Source organism: Aedes aegypti, chromosome 2, assembly GCF_002204515.2.
Source record: "Aedes aegypti strain LVP_AGWG chromosome 2, AaegL5.0 Primary Assembly, whole genome shotgun sequence".
Lineage (NCBI taxonomy): Eukaryota > Metazoa > Arthropoda > Insecta > Diptera > Culicidae > Aedes > Aedes aegypti.
The window spans coordinates 17,958,983-17,978,998 of record NC_035108.1 but is presented as its reverse complement, the minus strand read 5'-3'; the positions used below and the strand labels follow the sequence as shown (position 1 = coordinate 17,978,998).

General features: G+C 38.0%; 1 protein-coding gene across 2 annotated transcripts in view; it reads right to left on the bottom strand.

The window, feature by feature from the left end:
* The window catches only part of LOC5571764 (phosphatidylinositol 4-kinase beta), a 401,531-nt gene that overhangs the window by 86,270 nt on the left and 295,245 nt on the right, over positions 1-20,016 (bottom strand). The window contains exon 1 of one of the 2 annotated variants that reach the window (XM_021840062.1): positions 15,802-16,480. The exons of the other annotated variant lie outside the window; for it this stretch is intronic. The gene's annotated coding sequence lies outside the window, so the exon portion shown is untranslated. Of the gene's footprint in view, positions 1-15,801; positions 16,481-20,016 lie in introns of those variants that run through there. 2 annotated transcript variants of the gene reach the window in all.

Below are 20,016 nucleotides of genomic sequence, written 5' to 3'. Positions count from 1 at the left end.
AAGTCAACTTTCCAAAGATAGTTGACCAAAACAATATATAGGGAATTGTGAAACATAGTGTAAGATGGAGGAATTGATGTTGAATTAAATTTTACCCACTGCAGACCATGGAGTCCAAGATAATGCAGATTGCTTAGGTATATAAAGGGTTTTATTGTTTATGGCACAAATTTGTTTTTTTTTTTTTGTTCAGCACATTGCCAATGGATCAGGCGTAAGGATTTTTTGACACAGAAATGGTGAAAGATCGAATGTGAAACGTTTTCTGGTTTTAGAAAATGCTATGAAAGTATATGAGATATATATTGAGGCAAATAAGTATTCTATAGAAGAATATATACAGCTACAAAGTACGATGAGGACCTTCTCCTTACAAATCAGAAGTGATAGCTATAAGACTATCAACTCCGTCTTAAGATGGTTCCAAAAAATCAAGTAAACTCGATCAATACAAAAGTTTTGGAAAACATCATTCAGTTTGTTTCCATGAAAAATGGTAACAATCAATCCTAAGAACTCCAATTTTAGAACTTTTGTCCGACCATGCGTCACTGTGCATTGCAGCAAAACCCCGATGTTCTGAATGGGTATCCAAAACATCGATATGGTGTACCAGCGCGTGTCGCGGTTTTAGCTCTGTTTTGTTTATGCCCCCTCGAATTGCCGACCAGACTGGGTGGCGCCTTGGTCCATCCATGCCCATAATTACCACGGGCTCGTTACCTTGACATCGTGCACGGATTGCGCTTCGCTCGGATTGTCGCCGGCTCAAGGATTTCACCAGGATTGCAACAGGAGCCAGCAGCAACTGTGTAAGGGGTTGGAAATTTCCTGTTAACCTCATGCATGGCACCTGATACCCATTGACTTCGTCTCCTGGACAAAGTTTGGCGAAAATCGATTCTGTTGATAGTCATTAGTTAGTCAGTTCGTAGGCAAAATCCACAAAAGGAGAGACCGGAAGAATTAGGAATTAGTCATCACTCACAGAAGAACCTTGAACCGACCGAAGATCGAATAAATAAGTGTGCCAAAACAAGTCAAGGTATTGCTAATCGTGAATGACTTATGCGAATGTTTTTGATTTCGTTTATGTCCATCATTTGGATTAGTCATTTTTTGGTAGAGTTGTACCAGGGCTACGAAGTGAGGTTTTGAGTTAAGGTTTGTGCTCTTAATAGCCAAAGTAAATATCTGCTTCCACAAGTTTGATAAACCTTATGATCAAATGGATTTTCCTTGTAAAATCAAACATTTGGGTAATAAAAGAATGACATTGATGATAACTCAATCGTGAAATGTTTGAAATCACATTGCACAATCTTGTACTTCCGTTTTTTTCTAATCTAGAATTATAGAGAACCCAAGGTGAGAATTTTTTGATCGCTTTGTGATAATTGGGTTTTTGCAATCATGATTTGTAGGTCAATATGCCATGCGCTCCATATATTTATACACTTCACGCAGCTACGGATTTTCATTAGCCGACATGTTAAACGACACACGAATCTAGAATGATAGACAAGACCAGAAATAGCAATATACAAACAAATCCCAATCAAGCAGAAGAGAAAACCTGTTCCTATGGGCGGCGTCCGGTATATCTATTTACAACTCTCCACTTGACTTTGTATGGGATAAACAAACCACATGCCACTTTGCGAGCTCAGCTCACGTGAATGGACCAGGTGGGATGAACCGTCGTTTGCTGCTTTGGTCGCGCTGTCATCCACGTCAAGAGCGATGCGTAGAAAGACAAGTTCCGCTCTCTGCAGGATCAGTTTAGTGTGCTGACAAGGTCGTCAAATCATTTTGCTCACCGCCGCTCGTTAACCAACACAATGGCGGAGTGGTCACACGGCGAAGTTTGATTGATTAGCTTGGACTGATGTGTGTGAACGGGATTTTTTTGGAGGTCTGGTGACAGAAGTAGGAAATAGCGTATTTAATTGACACAAACAGGATTTAAGATGTCTTCCGTTTGGCGATAATGGAGTTTGACATACTATTTATCAGGGGATGCCGGAAATGGCGATTTAAGTTATGCACGGTACATTTAAACAGAATACCCGTTTTTTGTTAAGGTAGAAGAAAAAAATAAACACAAACCAACTACCTAGTATGTTATTACTTGATGCTGGTTTTCTACATTGAAACATTACATTTACTGAATAGGAACCTTACAATTTTTGTACATGTAACAATATTTTTAATATTCTTGACAGACCAACGTGAGGTGATTGAAAGTTGGAAGCAACACTACGATGAACACCTGAATGAGGCAAAGGCGGGACACTAAGACAACAGGAGGAATGGTTTCATCGATACGGTGGATAAGGGATACGTATCAACTTCCTCAATGAGTGAAGTTAAGCATGCTATCATTCATCACAAGAGCAAAAAACATCTGGGAGGAAACGAACGCAATAGAGCTCGCATTGACAGAAGTATGAGGATCGACGGAGATAAGTTTGTGTACCTGTAATTATTGGAAAGGTCTTTTAATAACTGCAGCAGAGAAATTCGAAAACGTATTACTTATTGCTGGAAGTCCTGCTTTCTACGGACTCCACAAGACATTGTGGTCTAGGAAACATTACGTATTACGCACCTTTTACAATACGCTGATAAGATCGGTTGTCCATAGGCCTACAGGCATGGGACGTGGACAATGCTTGAAGAGAACCTGCAAGTGTTAGGAGTTTTTTGTTTTTTGAACGACGTGTGCTTAGGACGATCTTTAGTGGAGTATGTGAAACGGCGAATCCAGTATCCAAGAAGTCACCAAAGCTGGAAGGGTACGATGGGCAAGACATGTTATCAGAATGCCGGACAACAATGTTGGTTTCCACAAAAATAGTGTTCACCTCGAGTTCGCCCGGTTTAAGCGAAGGTGCGCAACGAGCTAGGTGGTTTGACCAGGTTTAGCAGGAACTTGAAAGTGTCTGACAATCGAGAAACTGGTCGAGCCATGGATTGGTTTGTTGGCGCAACATTGTGGAGCAGGTCATGTCTTAAAGGAGTAGAGTAAGTTATAAAGAGTTGTATTGGAATCTTGTAGTCAATGATTGGGTGTTCTATTACAAATATAAACCGACACATCCAAATCTTTGAAAATGTATGTGCTTCATACTCATTCAACCAAAACAACACAAGCTCAAGTTATCTTCCATTTCGAAATCGGTGTATCATCACCGAAAAGAGCCTACCCCAAGCGCCACTAGAGCCACATGCTATCGCGATTTCAACCGCGTCATCCAATTTCCCACGATCTGGCTCACAGCGAGTGAGCTTTCAAGCAGGTGAATTTCGCTTTTACCTAGAGGTACCTACTCATGGGAGATCTTACTCACATATTTATTTATCTCTGTCGATTGCGCCAGACAACCGAAAAAGCCAAAATAACTGAAACATATGTACGATCCAACGTTTCTTCACTACAAATCACCTTGTCTGTTTTGTTGACTCCGTTTTTTTTTGTCGGTAAACTCGATTTTCTCTACAGTTGGCACCCAGTAACCAGCGTCACAGCAGCATAGTCTCTTCGGTTGGTGTAATTTTCCACCCTCAAACGGGGGTAAAATGACGAGAAAACCACCGTAAAGCACGGCTAATAATTGCGCTCTGATTGAGGAACCATCACGATTAGAGCTAGGTATTGCACACCGTGTTGACGATTTGTGCGTTGAGGTGTTGCGTTCGCGTGTACTCACGAATGCCCGGTGGCAATGCCGGTGCTGGCCAGCTGATATATTCTCACACTTTGCTCGTCTTCTGCGTATTCGTTTCACTACACTACACAGGAGGGCAGTGTTTCTCAATCTCAGGGTCACGGAACACCATAACTCAACTCGTTTATCTTTTTAGACTGTTTTTTGAACATTCGACAGAAGATTGTGGAATTTGCGGCCACGCTGTCTTAGAATGATTAAAACGAGTTTTATTTGTCGTTTTTTGTCTAGTATTTGGTCTAACTTTAACTGTCCTATGTTAAAATTTTCGTTGGTACATGACTATTCGGATTTTTACAATAAATTGTTTAAATAAATTGCGCCATTTTCCAAACGAGAATTACGTTAGTTGAAAGTGGAGAGTGAAGAGAGATTCTTTGGAATCCTCTCCTTGGGTTCCTATCAGAAAGCTGGATAGATTCCTGTTGAAAATTTGGTGACACTCTTTTCGGAAATCTGGAGATTCCTGTGAGAAATCTGAAGAAATTCTTGTAGGGAATCTGGAGATTCCTCATCGGAATTTGAAGAGATTCCTTATTGGAAGCCGGAGACTTTCCTCATCGAAATCCGGAGAGATTCTTCATCCAAATTGGAAAATTCCTAAACGGAATCCGGAGAGATTCCTCTTCGAAATCCGGAGAGATTCTTCAACGGAATGCGGTGTCCAGAGAGATTCCTCAGTCCAGAGAGATTCCTCATCGAAATCCGAAGAGATTCCTCATCGAAATCCGGAGAGATTCCTCATCATAATCTGGAGAGAATCCTCATTGAAAACCCGGAGAGATTCCTCATCGGAGTCCGGAGAGATTCCTCATCGAAATCCGGAGAGATTTCTCATCGAAATCCGGAGAGATTCCTCATCATAATCTGGAGAGAATCCTTATTGAAAGCCCGGAGAGATTCCTCATCGAAATCCGGAGAAGCTCCTCATTGAAACCCGGAGGGATTCCTCATCGGAATCCGGAGAGATTCCTCATCGGAATCCGGAGAGATTCCACAGCGAAATCCGGAGAGATTTCTCATCGGAATCCGGGAAGATTCCTCATCGGAATTCGGGAAGATTTCTCAACGGAATCCTGGAAAATTCCTCAACAGAATCTGGAGGGAATCCTCATTGAAAACCCAGAGAGATTCCTCATCGAAATCCAGAGAAATTCCTCATTGGAATCCGGAGGGATTCCTCATCGGAATCCGGAGAGATTTCTCATCGGAATCCGAAGAGATTCCCCATCGGAATCCGGAGAGATTCCTCATCGTAATCCGAAGAGATTCCTCATCGGAATCCGGGAAGATTTCTCAACGGAATCCTGGAAAAATCCGCATCGGAATCAGGAGAGATTCCTCATCGGAATCAGGAGAGATTCCTCATCGGAATCTAGAGAGATTCCTCAACAGAATCCGGAGAGATTCCTCATCGGAATTCAAAGAGATTTCTCATCGGAATCCGGGACGATTCCTCATCGGAATTCGGTAAGATTTCGGAAACAGGAGAGATTCCTCATCGGAATCTAGAGAGATTCCTCAACAGAATCTGGGGAGAATCCTCATTGAAAACCCGGAGAGATTCCTCAACGGAATCCGGAGAGATTCCTCAACGGAATCCGAAGAGATTCCTCATCGGAATTCGGAGAGATTCTTCATCGGAATACAGAGAGATTCCGCATCGAATCCAAAGAGATTCCTCATCGGAATCCGGAGAGATTCCTCATCGGAATTCGGAGAGATTCCACAGCGAAATCTGGAGAGATTCCTCATCGGAATCCGGGAAGATTTTTCAACGAAATCCTGGAAAATTCCTCAACAGAATCTGGAGGGAATCCTCATTGAAAACCCAGAGAGATTCCTCATCGAAATCCGGAGAAATTCCTCATTGGAATCCGGAGGGATTCCTCATCGGAATCCGGAGAGATTTCTCATCGGAATCCGAAGAGATTCCTCATCGGAATCCGGGAAGATTTCTCAACGGAATCCTGGAAAAATCCGCATCGGAATCAGGAGAGATTCCTCATCGGAATCTAGAGAGATTCCTCAACAGAATCCGGAGAGATTCCTCATCGGAATTCAAAGAGATTTCTCATCGGAATCCGGGACGATTCCTCATCGGAATTCGGTAAGATTTCTCATCGGAATTCGGGAAGATTTCTCATCGGAATCCTGGAAAATTCCTCATCGAAATCCGGAGAAATTCCTCATTGGAATCCGGAGGGATTTCTCATCGGAATCCGGAGGGATTTCTCATCGAATCCAAAGAGATTCCTCATCGGAATCCGGAGAGATTCTTCATCGGAATTCGGACAGATTCCACAGCGAAATCCGGAGAGATTTCTAATCGGAATCCGGAGAGATTCCTCATCGGAATTCGGGAAGATTTCTCAACGGAATCCTGGAAAATTCCTCATCGGAATCTAGAGAGATTCCTCAACATAATCTGGAAAGAATCCTCATTGAAAACCCGGAGAGATTCCTTATCGAAATCCGGAGAAATTCCTCATTGGAATCCAGAGATATTCTTCATCGGAATCCGAAGAGATTCCCCATCGGAATCCGGAGAGATTCCTCATCGGAATCCGAAGAGATTCCTCATCGGAATCCGGGAAGATTTCTCAACGGAATCCTGGAAAAATCCGCATCGGAATCAGGAGAGATTCCTCATCGGAATCAGGAGAGATTCCTCATCGGAATCTAGAGAGATTCCTCAACAGAATCCGGAGAGATTCCTCATCGGAATTCAAAGAGATTTCTCATCGGAATCCGGGACGATTCCTCATCGGAATTCGGTAAGATTTCGGAAACAGGAGAGATTCCTCATCGGAATCTAGAGAGATTCCTCAACAGAATCTGGGGAGAATCCTCATTGAAAACCCGGAGAGATTCCTCAACGGAATCCGGAGAGATTCCTCAACGGAATCCGAAGAGATTCCTCATCGGAATTCGGAGAGATTCTTCATCGGAATACAGAGAGATTCCGCATCGAATCCAAAGAGATTCCTCATCGGAATCCGGAGAGATTCCTCATCGGAATTCGGAGAGATTCCACAGCGAAATCTGGAGAGATTCCTCATCGGAATCCGGGAAGATTTTTCAACGAAATCCTGGAAAATTCCTCAACAGAATCTGGAGGGAATCCTCATTGAAAACCCAGAGAGATTCCTCATCGAAATCCGGAGAAATTCCTCATTGGAATCCGGAGGGATTCCTCATCGGAATCCGGAGAGATTTCTCATCGGAATCCGAAGAGATTCCCCATCGGAATCCGGAGAGATTCCTCATCGGAATCCGAAGAGATTCCTCATCGGAATCCGGGAAGATTTCTCAACGGAATCCTGGAAAAATCCGCATCGGAATCAGGAGAGATTCCTCATCGGAATCTAGAGAGATTCCTCAACAGAATCCGGAGAGATTCCTCATCGGAATTCAAAGAGATTTCTCATCGGAATCCGGGACGATTCCTCATCGGAATTCGGTAAGATTTCTCATCGGAATTCGGGAAGATTTCTCATCGGAATCCTGGAAAATTCCTCATCGAAATCCGGAGAAATTCCTCATTGGAATCCGGAGGGATTTCTCATCGGAATCCGGAGGGATTTCTCATCGAATCCAAAGAGATTCCTCATCGGAATCCGGAGAGATTCTTCATCGGAATTCGGACAGATTCCACAGCGAAATCCGGAGAGATTTCTAATCGGAATCCGGAGAGATTCCTCATCGGAATTCGGGAAGATTTCTCAACGGAATCCTGGAAAATTCCTCATCGGAATCTAGAGAGATTCCTCAACATAATCTGGAAAGAATCCTCATTGAAAACCCGGAGAGATTCCTTATCGAAATCCGGAGAAATTCCTCATTGGAATCCAGAGATATTCTTCATCGGAATCCGAAGAGATTCCTCATCGGAATCCAGAGAGATTCCTTATAGGAATACAGAGAGATTCCTTATAGGAATACAGAGAGATTCCGCATCGAATCCAAAGAGATTCCTCATCGGAATCCGGAGAGATTCCTCATCGGAATTCGAAGAGATTCCACAGCGAAATCCGGAGAGATTCCTCATCGGAATCCGGGAAGATTCCTCATCGAAGTTTGCCGGGACCACTAGTATTTTGTATAAAAATCTCCCAATGATCTCAAACTAATTGAACCAAAGGTCTCTAAAGAAACCAGGTCGAGAATCTAGCCAGAACTAGCCAGAATTTTTGAAAGAAGGAAACCTAGGAAACTTTAAACAACAGGGATCTTGAGTCGATACAAATATGTAACAGACAACCTCAGATATAGGAAAGATATCTTGACTTTCTCCAATAAGAATCATAAGAAATTATTCACCGAGTACTTCAATTTGGGAATCATTACAACAGCAACTCATTCTATGCTTTTTGAGATGTTGCTATATTGAAAATGGGTGTTGCAGTACTTGGTGAAGCAATTCCATACTTGTGGCAGATGTTCTAAAAGATTAACTTTGATTTCATTTTCAGAAACCGATTCAGATGCCAACTTATTACATAGAAACTTCATTCGAATTTTTGTACAATAATTCTTCTTGGATTTCTTGCTGAAGCATTCCTTAAGATATTTGCAAGAAAAACTTGTATATTCCTGTTGTTCTGAGAATAATTTCAGAATTGTTATAATTTTCCTAAATTCATACATATAGAGTAAAAATATACTCAAACATTTTATTCTGTAGCTCATTGAATAGTTTTCACATCGATTTTCGCAAAAGTTCTGCAAACAAATCCTAGAGTTAATTTCAGAAGGGACTGGGGGAATGTTCAGCTAAAGTTTCATATGAAATTCCTGAGGAAAGTACTATTGCATTCTACAAGATTACCTGAAGCAGGGTGGCCACCAAATATCCATTTTGTATTTCTTGCTTTTTCCCCGGTTTTCCCGGTTTTTCATTGACCCCCAATTGATGGCCCAAACGCAAAGGGTGACCTTTGATTGGTTTCTTAATTTAATATACTAAAAAATTCTACTTCAAGTTTTCCAACCGTATTTTTGGGTGATTTTTTCGTTCATAAGGTAAAATAATAGGTATTATTCGTAGAAGATTGGCTTGTTTTTAGGCTCCCGTACAATTAGTATGAAATGGAAAATTTCTGAAAAAACTTCAAAATCGATTTTTTTAAAACTAGGTTCCTGTCACTTACACCCCCTTTGCTTCTAACCCCCTCAATTGTGCCAATAAGAAGGTTTCTATGTAGAGATTCCCGAAGTTTATGTCAAATTTGCATTCTCGTTTTCTCAACTTTCTTGGATGATTTTCAAAAACATTATTCCACACAAACATGTCGGAGCCCTTGAGGAAGACAAAGGAATTGTTCAAATCGGTAGTCCCGTTCTCAAGCTAACTCGTGACATACAAACAGCATTCCATTTTCATTTATATATCCCTTTCGGGACGGACCATATTTGAGTGATTATTTCAAAATTTACCTTATAAACTCATCATCTCGTAGAACAAAACATTCTTTATTTTGGCTATTCTATCACTCCATGAACTTTTTAGGGTCAAATTCAGACCAGCACAATTGTGTTGGTCCGTCCCCAAGGCGGTCGATGTTCGAAAAAAAATTTTTTTTTTATTTTAAAAATTTTTAAAAAATTTTGGACCCGTATTTTTTTATTTCGTCATTAGGGTGCTCTTTCGTGAGATAGGGTGACCCAAAAGTTCAGAAATAATTATGTTTTTTTAATGCACATTGAAATTTTAAAAAATTATGTACTTTAATTAATATGATTTTTTTTATAAATGGAACGAGAACAATGTACGAGAGATAAAAATACTTCATATTCTCTCTAAGATTCAAAGCATCACGTGACGATGACGTTCATCGAGATTATTCAAGAACTAGTCTACGTCATATAAAAATGGGTAAACAAACATGTGTGAATAACTTGAAAACTAATTGGCTCAATCAAATCGTCTTTGTTTTGCTATGTTTGTTTAGATCCTCCTAAATTATGTGGAATTTTTCCTCAAAAATAATAATGCAATAAAAATTAAAATTGAAAATAATAATAAACCTTCGTATTGTTTAGTGGAATACCCAGGCGTTGCAGAATTCGCTCTCATTTGAGAATGAAGCACGATCAAAGCAAGCAAAGAAAAACATCCCATCTGTTGCGGTCCACGATCGTCATTGTATCGCAAGGTGTAACAAATCTGATAAATGGAAGCAGCGAGCGAGAGCCCCAACGAGAGAGCGATGATAAAATCAATTTTTCTCGCTTGTTTACCGTTGGGGATAGGTGTTTTTCTTTACTGGCACGATAAACAATCCACGAACTTCCAATAACAACAGTGTCCCCCAGGCTTGGAGCATGTTTAGAGGGGTTTTATCATGCACTACTATCCCCCCAATCTGATCAAACTTGTAGCAGTATACGATAAACAGTCTCTCATAATGTGCAGCATGTTATGATAGTTACAGAGAGCGATACGTGAGAGATTCTCTCAATTTTCTCAGGATTCAATCCCTGGGAATACCTATAAATAAATGAAAACCGAATTGAGAACTATATAATTTTATTCCACTACAGTTTGTATCCTTTGACAGTTACGCATAATTCGACCTCCACTATAAGGCCGTTGTCAGAGTCGTGTACTAGACTCGAAAATTAAATTATTTTTTTAGAGACTCCCTCCAACCTCTTTCACTTACTTTACCTAACATATACACTATCACTTTTGAAATCACATTGCCCTCCTTCAAATGATGCTTGAACGATGTTTTTGTTAAGGTTGGTAACATAGAACTAATTTATTTTAAATAACTGGAATCATTCATTTTATTCCTAGAGCTAAAATGGAAACGTCAAAATATTCAGTCTGCGCAAGCAGCTTTCCTAAAAATTCATGTAAATTTATGTCATATGTGCCCGACAACTTGGACGTTTTTAAGTGCAAATAATTACCATAAACTTTCTTCTTCTTCTTTCTGACGCTAAAGAAGCCTGCTTCTCAACGTCTCATGAGCACTTCCACAGATATTAACTAACAGCTCTCTTTGTCAATCGACCAATGTTGCATGTGTACGGGTGTTATGGCTATCTGGCTATCTCCCAGTTTACTTTATTTTATTTTTTACATCGAGTCTATTTGCTTAAAATGGAATTTAAGTCATTGTAATACAGTAGAGACCCGATTTTGTCAGCTCCCCGATGAATTTTAGGCTGACAAAATGGGGAACCTGACAAAATCGGGACATATATTTTGTTTCTGTTTTTCAAATTTTAACGTGTTAATATTTGCTTATGAACTACGTTTACGACCTACATAGCTTTTAAAGGGGGCGAGGGACATGGGCGTAGTCAGTTTTTTTTTGTTTATCAGGGGGAGAAAAGCTACCCTCACAATTTCATTCTCAAATTTCACGCCAAAGGATCCCTTTGATCGGCAATTTTGCTCTGGCCTGTAAGACAACCCGCATCAATCTGAATCTTAGTTCTACCTAACCGTTGAATTATCTAAGCATTTTTCTTAGGAAACCGCAATTCCTAAGAAAAATCAACCGAAAATTTCTTTAGGTTTTTTTTCCAGAATTTCTTTTAAAATGGCATCAGTAATTGCCTCGAAGCTCTTCTTGCAATTTCTTTAAGTATAATTCATAGAATATTTCAACCGGAGATTTCTATGTAACTTTTAAAACATTTTTTAATTCATCCAGAACTGTTTTTAAGATTTTTATAGAATTGTTTTAAAAGAATTTGACCTGGAATTGTTGTAAAAAAATTGTTTCCAGTATGAAAATTTAAAAATAATATTTTAAGAAACTTTCTTTATTTTGCGATTTTTTTGTGTTCTTAAAGGTATTCATAAATGACATTCGATAAAGTCGTGAATAAATATCTGAAATTATTTCCATACCTATGGGATGATTAAATGCTTGAAAAAGATCTTCGTGAAATTTCTGGTCGAATTAATGAAACATCTCGTGAGATGATTCCAGTAAGAATCCTTCATAATTTTAACAATTTTGCAAAAAAATAGAAGTGAAATTAGAGGAATTTCTGAAGGAATCTCTAAGACAGTTTTAAGAGGAGTTTTTGAAACTATTGATGAGTCCTAGGCCAAACTACATTAAGAATACTGTGAGCAAATTTCATCAAAATGTAGTTTTGAAGGGATACATTCAAGAGCTTATAGAGTTATTCAAGGCAGAAAACCAATAAAACATTAGGAGCAAATTTAAAAGGAAATCTTCGAGATATTACTTAAAAAAAACCCTGAAAGTATGTAACAAAATGTGCCCAATGAGTTAAATTTCCAGTACACACGGTTACCTGGTTCTCTTGATATGTGCTCTTGAAAATTCGAGTTTGGCTTCGATGCATCTTAACCTTTAGAGAAATTTTTAGAGGAATACATGAATGAACCTACATACCAAATTTCTTTTTCGTGAACTTAACTGTGTTTTTCGGTTTTTCATTTTTAACAAATAATTGCCAGGTTGCCAAGTAACGAAGCACGATTTACTGATACTCGAGAATGTATGTAATTCGTTTGTCGACTACTCAGCTGTGCATATCTCTATTGCGGACTGTTGATAAAACCTTCGAACAATGTCTGGCAAGATGTTTTCAAAAAGTCTGATGTTTGGTAGGGTCGATGTACCAATAGCCGCATAGCTAAGAACAAAAATTCGTATAAAATCGAAAAATAACGCTAGCGTCATTATTTTTACATCATCTGAAAGCTTTTTATCTTAGTTTTGTAGGCAAAATATGAAAACTACGAAAACCCATATTTTTGTTTTTATTATCGCGTGTTCCACTATAGGAATACATAGTTCTATGTCTAATTTCTGTTCCTATAGTAGCACTAGCATCACGGCGTTGGCAAAATACTTATCAAAACCGTATTTTTACAAAACTCTCATATTATTTCTACAAAGTGTGGATCAAAAGCTTTCATTCGATGTAAAAAAAGTTCTTGATTCATCAATTATTTCGTATAATAAAAAAAAAAGTTTCTCACAGTAGTGCTACTATAGGAACACTAGGTTTACTACAGCGGGAATTGAACCTAAACTTCTTTGATCGATACTGCTAGTTACTTTGCAACACTATACGCACGGCAATAAAGTACAGATTTTTATTTTTAATATATCAGCTTATCTAAGTTTCAAAATTCCAGATTAAGACAATATATTTTTAAACGTAAATGGAATGAAACGATATTTTTTATATGAGCGGATAATCTAGACTCCATAACTTCAAACATTGTTTAATAGTTAAGTAGACTATTTCAAACGCATTTCATACATCATAAACAACATATTTGCGAGTAATACCAGCAGGGGCCGAGTGGTTAGAGTCCACGACTAAAAAGCAAAGCCATGCTGAAGGTGTCTGGGTTCGAATCCCGGTCAGTCAAGGATCTTTTCGTAATGGAAATTTCTTTGACTTCCCTGGGCATAGAGTTTCATCGTACTTGCCACATAATATACGAATGTAAAAATGGCAACTTTGGCAATGGAAGCTCTCAGGTAATAACTATGGAAGTGCTCATTGAACACTAAGCTGAGAAGCAGGCTCTGTCCCAGTGAGGATGTAATGCCAAGAAGAAGAAGAAGACTAGCATGGGCTGCATACATCAATAGTATGCCATTTAAAGGACTCTGTGGTTCGGAAGCAAATAGTAAGTAAAGGTTTTCAGCTTCAGTTGTCAAATTTCATAAATATTATGGCAGATTGAACCGGCATACATTGTAGAACACCAAAATGGATTATCGCGTCAACATGGTGTTGATAGATTATCAAAACAAGGGGAAATTTAAAAATTACGTCCATTGTTTTTAAGTCAATCTAAATCCTCCCCATGTCCACTATCACGCTTTTGCCCACATGCCCTGTCGCACTTTCATACACCTTTACTCCCCTAAATGAATGACGTAATTTTTGAACGTTCCCCAATTTACTTTGTCTTAAAATTTGCTAAAGGAGATTTAAAACATTAAATGTGATTCCTAATCTATTTCAAATATGGACGTATAAAAAATAAAAGTTTTTAAACCAAAGCTATGAGTTTCTGTTACATAGTTTTCGAACGGTACATCATCCTTATGATTCGTATGAAATCACTCATTCATGTTTAATGCAATATAATGCACTATTGTGGACATTAGAACCAGATTCAGCCACTTAATTCGATCAAAATACTGAAAATGAAAATTGGTTGTCTACAACGAACATCGACCGGGTAAGTGCCGGCACCAGCACAATTGTGCTGGTCCCACTTTGTCCCTCCAGAAATATTTGCTGTGTGAATCAATTCTCATTTGGTCTTCACCATTTCAAAGAATGACTCTTTCACTCTCGATTCGTATCTGTGCATACCTAGAAATAACGAATAGTTGAAAAGTTGCGACAGATAAAACTTTTTCAATTCTTACGGTGTTTGTTTATTTTTTGTTTACCCTGAGCTGGTGTTTTCTAAACACGATGTAAACAAAATCTGTTGTGCTTGATTAAAAGTATCAATGATAATTCAATAATCGAAATCGAAAAAGTTTAGTAAAACAATGATTTATTGGCTGAAATAGTCATTCGATGTCAAGGGTGCCGAACAGCACAATTGTGCTGGTTCGTCCCGAAAGGGATATAAACATACCCCTTTTGTGCTTCTCATTACCCTATTAAAAAGGACATCAATTCTTATTCAATATTTCGTTTTCTTTTTCATCATAAAAATGAACTAGAGCACTAGGGCAAATAAGTTTAAGGCAAGGATGATACAAAGCCGCACATGTTGTACATACTGCAACCTAGCTTATTCAATTTTAAGTCGATTAGGTAACTAACGATACATTAGAAGCTTTTATAAATGAAACATTGTTGTCAATAAAATTCGGATTTATTATTTTTTTTATTTAGTAGGAAAATAAAATTTTGAATCCAGTATGGATTGCTTAAACCTTCTGCAAGAAGTTTTGAAACTCTGATTCAAAAATTTTGAGTAAGTTAAAGAAAAAAATAGGCCCTGATAGTAAGGGAATAAAAATCATAAAATATTCCGAAACATTGCCAACCTATTTGAAACAACGTTAGAGACGAACCGGCCTTGGGCCGAAAGTCCCTTTAATAAAGACATAAAAAAAAATTGAAACATTTCTAAGAAGTTTAGTGTAGCAAAGTAGACTATTTCTACAAGAAATTTCATCATTCATCATTCACAGATTCTAAATGGCAATATCATCAACCATATCAACTTTCTACAAATTTTTTGTGGTATATAGATTTAGAGCTCGTTCAAAATGATTTTCCCGGTGACCGTCTTAAATTCACGGTTCCCGTATTTTTCCCGCTTTTCCCGTTTTTCCGGTTCGGTGGCCACCCTGCTGAAGAAATCTCAGGGAGACCTGTTGGAGGAACTCTTGGGGCATATCATGGAGGAATACGTTGAGAATTATATAGTTAATTTCCTGCTCATGAAGATTTACTGGAAGAATCTTAGCAACAACACCGGAAAAAAGTTTTGTCTGAAATATTAGTATATATTTCTAGGGAAATTTGTATTTTGAGATAACTTATGGAGGATTTTTAAGATAAATAACATAAAAAAACCTTCTAGATTAGCAATCCATAGAAGTATTTTTAAAGGAATCTCTAATAGAGTTCCTAGAGAAATCATGTGAAAAAGTTCAGGAGAAACTTTTGAAAGAGATTCTGCAAAAAATCAGGTTATATCTCTAGAAAAGTCATAGGAGAAACTCCTGGGTAATTTATGGAAGAATACTTGAAGTTGAAGCAATTTCTATAAGTAGGCCTCGAAGAATCCTAAACACATTTTCTGAGAATTTGTTTGTAAATCACTATAAGAATTTCTTTAAGAAACGTTAGATAACTGCCGAAAATTCTGAGGGAATTCCTGAATAAATCCCTAGAGGTTACGTAATTACGTTTAATTATTAATTACGTAAGGGTTCATGGGGAAGGACCGCCAAAATTGTCTTACGTAATCAATAGACAGCCCCCTAGCGAAAAGATTGAAAAAATCCCGATAAATCATTTCGTAGTTTTTTTTTTTTTTTTTTAATTTAAGCAACAATTTAAATGTATTTACCTAGTTTTATTTTGACTGCGACTAAATGTATGTTGATTTTTCACTGAATTTCGTTCCCCATTTTCCGACAGTGAATATAAGTTGGTAACCACTGCACTAATTGACTGGGCTACACTCGAGTCACAACACGAAGTGGAGAAACGAAATCAAAACAAGCAGCAGACCGAGTCGACGTCGTCGTTGCTATTATTGTTGTTGTTGTTATTGTTGCCGATTGACCGAGAGAAAGAGCGAAACTCATCCATTACACATCACCACCACGAAAAAATAAGAAGAACGGTTTCACTTGTTTGAAATTGCTAATATTTCTTTTTCTGTGGGTAGCGATTGGGAAAACACTCAAGACAAGGCCATGTGCCAACATATCGCTCTTCTACTCAAACAACACATTTTTTCCCCGTTCAATCGATTGACACTTTCCCACCCAGCCACGAAGCACTGAGAAAAAAAGATGACACACGTTATCACTTCAGGCTGCCGACGCCCACCGCAATGCGAAACGCCCGAAACGCCAATGACCGACGACCGCGAAATACAAGAACAAAAAAAAAAACGATGAGTTGCGCTAGATCCGAACCGTGCACAATTTTCAATGACAGCCGGTAGTTCACTGACTGACGACGGATAGACTGACTATTGACTGGCTTACACAGCTGAGCTGAAGTGTCGTGTCGTGGCAGTACCTACTACTGTTCGAGTCCGAGAGCAAACGATTGAGCAAGTGGTCGTTGTCGTCATCACAGTACTATGGCAAGGTTTGTACTATGACGATGCCTAACCGATACTAATACAAAATATGTTTGATAGGGCGGTTCAAATTACACAAACAAAAGTTCTTTAAAGGGAAAAGAGGGCGAGCTGTTTAATTTTCTTACAGCTAATAACATATAGCATATAATAACTGTAACTCATTTGCAACCTGGATCGAAACTCTGAAGAGATCCAAACATTTTTGTTTAGTGAGTTGCAATTATTATTCATAGGCGTATGATCATTCTTTTTTCGTCATTTGAAACCAAAGTTTTTGAATCTTTGGGCACTTCTGTTGAACCACAGTTATTAATGTTAATGTAATTAACCTATAATTAGCTGCATATTTGTCTTTTTAATGCACTGGGCAGCAAGTTAATTTGCTGCGGAAATTAACTCGCATTAAGTTAAGTTTTTTTGTCAATTTTTTTTGGTAACTTTGATGCCAAACATCGCTCATGGAATAAATCACTTAGTAATTCTAACGGCAGAATCTTATTTGATGAGTGCTCTTCAGAATATTTCTCAATTTAATACTGACAATGCTCTTGAAACTTTAACAAATTCTATTGTTGAAGCAAGGTGCATTGCAATTGAAAGAGGAAAACAAATTAATGCTAACCAATTACGAAAAAGCTCAAGAACTTGCTATGCAGTTTAGGAGCGCGGCGATTATGGAATTTGGAACGCCCTAATGTATAGTCTTAGCTACTAACTGTCGGCCCGCGTCCGTATCAGACAAATTACTGCGATGAGTCAACGCCGTGATGTTGTTTATGTAAATACACATCTCAGCAAACAGGCGCCGCACACTCAGTATCACACACTAGCAAAGAAGCGCAAGGTGGTAATTCCCTTAAAAGCTTCGAAATGGGCGAGATTATTTCGGGTTTCGTTGTTTTATTATTAGCGTGATATGGGGATTTTCAGTGATTTGCCGACTCGAAGGCTGCCCTCGTGTGCCCACTGAAGGTGCTGTGCGATTTGAAATAGAAATCTCAACGACATGTGTAGTGGGTGGATGTTTTACGACGCGGATTTGAAAACAAGAGCTTTTCTCAGTTGGGACAGTGGTTGAGAATCGTTTATCAAAATAGAACCTACAATGTCTGAATTTCAGAACTGATCACTTTTTAATTCGAAACGTAGCTAACATCTTTCAATCTATACTGATGAAAATTGTGTTGTAAGTTTAAGAGTGCAAGATGCCTATACATGAGGGAAGATTAAGCATTTGAACATCTACTGCAAATTGAACAAATTACTAAGTCTGTATAAGTTCAGGTGGATTGCGGTGTCTAGGGTGTTTATGACACAAGTTCGCGTTGGTTAGTAAGTGACCAATGTATCAGAATGGTCTACTTCTTTGTTTCCTTCTTGGCATTATATTCCCATTGAACAGATCCACTTCAGTAAAATATTAATTACAAGGGAGACCATTCCTGGGACTGTTTCTGGTTATGCTATGATCGTAATGTACGTCATGAGATATGGATTAATGGAAAGATGTAATGATGTAACATAATGTGGAGGACTGAACCCAACATCATCTATGTACATAACGGAAACGATCGCTACTAGAATATCTAGTTCCTTCGCGTCTGATATGTAAATCCATTCAATTGAAAGTACAAATGTGCTTACGATATCGTGATAAGTTGTAGCATACTCTCAAAGATAATTTAAAATTTCACTTTTACCTTCATCCCATACGTATGTTTGTTGTTCACCAATGCTTACCTGAAAGTAAAGAGAAGATAACAAGTTAATGAGTTGCTGTATTCTTATTATTGTTATTTAACAATGTGTGTAGTAGAATAGATTGATTGCATAAAACATTCATAGGGGAATTTATCAAAACATCTCAACTGACACCGCTTGGAATTCGCCAAGGAACATTCCAGAAACCCGCTAAGGATCTCTTCAGAAATTCATCAAAGATATTGTTAGGAATCCTTCAAGCGTTAGATCATAGTAATCCTCCGTAGAACACGTTCGAGTTTATGCTATGACTTTGCCAAAGATCATGTGAATCAACCTAGAGTCTCACTAGAAATCCAAAATGATCACTTATGTAATGCTTGAAGAGAAATAACTCGATCACAAAGTAACATATACTTATACACTAATATTTCAAATTACGAAGTATTTTTTACGCAAATTCAATAATCAATTCGTTAATTGATTTTAGACAAATAAATGGGCGATTATGTATTCGAATGATGAGTTACGCGGAAATAATCTGATTTGTTTTCAACTTATGTTTTGTAGCTTAGTTCATATAACAGTTATTCTAACACATTATTGGCCATACTTGCCATAAATTTCAAATTACAATGTATTCTCCAGATCCACAAGTGTGATCTATGAACCATTTCAATATTTCAATATGCAAACAAGCTCAGAGCAATACGTTGCTTTGATTTTATTGTGTTGCATTTAAGGCTCAAAAATCAGTTTTTTTGTTCAAATTTCAATCAATGCTTATTCAAATCTATCATCGTATGTCAGATAGCAAGTGCATTGCAATGATATATTTCCTTGAGCATTGCTTTGATTTTGAGCAAAAAAATTGGTTTTGAAAATTTGTAAATCGATGATGGTTATTTTCCTCTTAAGTGATGTTCTCAGTCAACCATAAACTTATTGGAATACTGGTCTTAGAATTTACATAGTAATAAGGTGCATAGTGAGCGATTTTTGATCCAGTACGCACTGTTTGTAATTCAATGAAGTTTGTTTCATTAAATTAAAATAGAGTTCATTCAAATAAATGTTTGTAGACAAGCACGATCATCCAAGAACTTCCTGAAATATAGTACTTGAAATCAATGATCAAAATTTGTTACATATTGACATGTTACATGTTTGAAGAAATTAACTGTGAATGTTGATGAATACAACGGAAGTCTTAGCCATCTAAGAACTTCCGGGAAGACAGTCCGCAAGAACTACAGGATCTACCAGCGTAATAAGCAGTATACGTTCAGCAGACTTATGTTATTAAGATCTATAATGAGCGTCCTGAAATATCATGAGATCTACATTTATAGAGAGTGACATATTGATAGATAGACTAAATTCAATGGAGTTCTTGGAGAATCAAGATCGTCGGTCCAAATAAGCACAATATTTCGTTAACTTCTATCAATAGGGGGAAATGAAAATAAAACTCACTATACTTATTCCCTCAAGAGTTGTACGCCATAATTCAAAACAATCAATAAACAACTGCTCAAGATCTTAAGGCCTGTACAAGAACATGAATTAATAAATTCGGTACGAATCAAAACAATACTTTGTTTACTTAGTGAATGGCTAAGGGTTTGTGTCATAATCAAAACCTATTAATAGACCACTGGTTACGCTTATAGATCCTGTATTCGATAAAGTCCTTGGAGGAGGAAGGTCATCCGTACAAATAAATGCAATACTCCTTTTAGTTACATGAAGGTTAATAAGTCT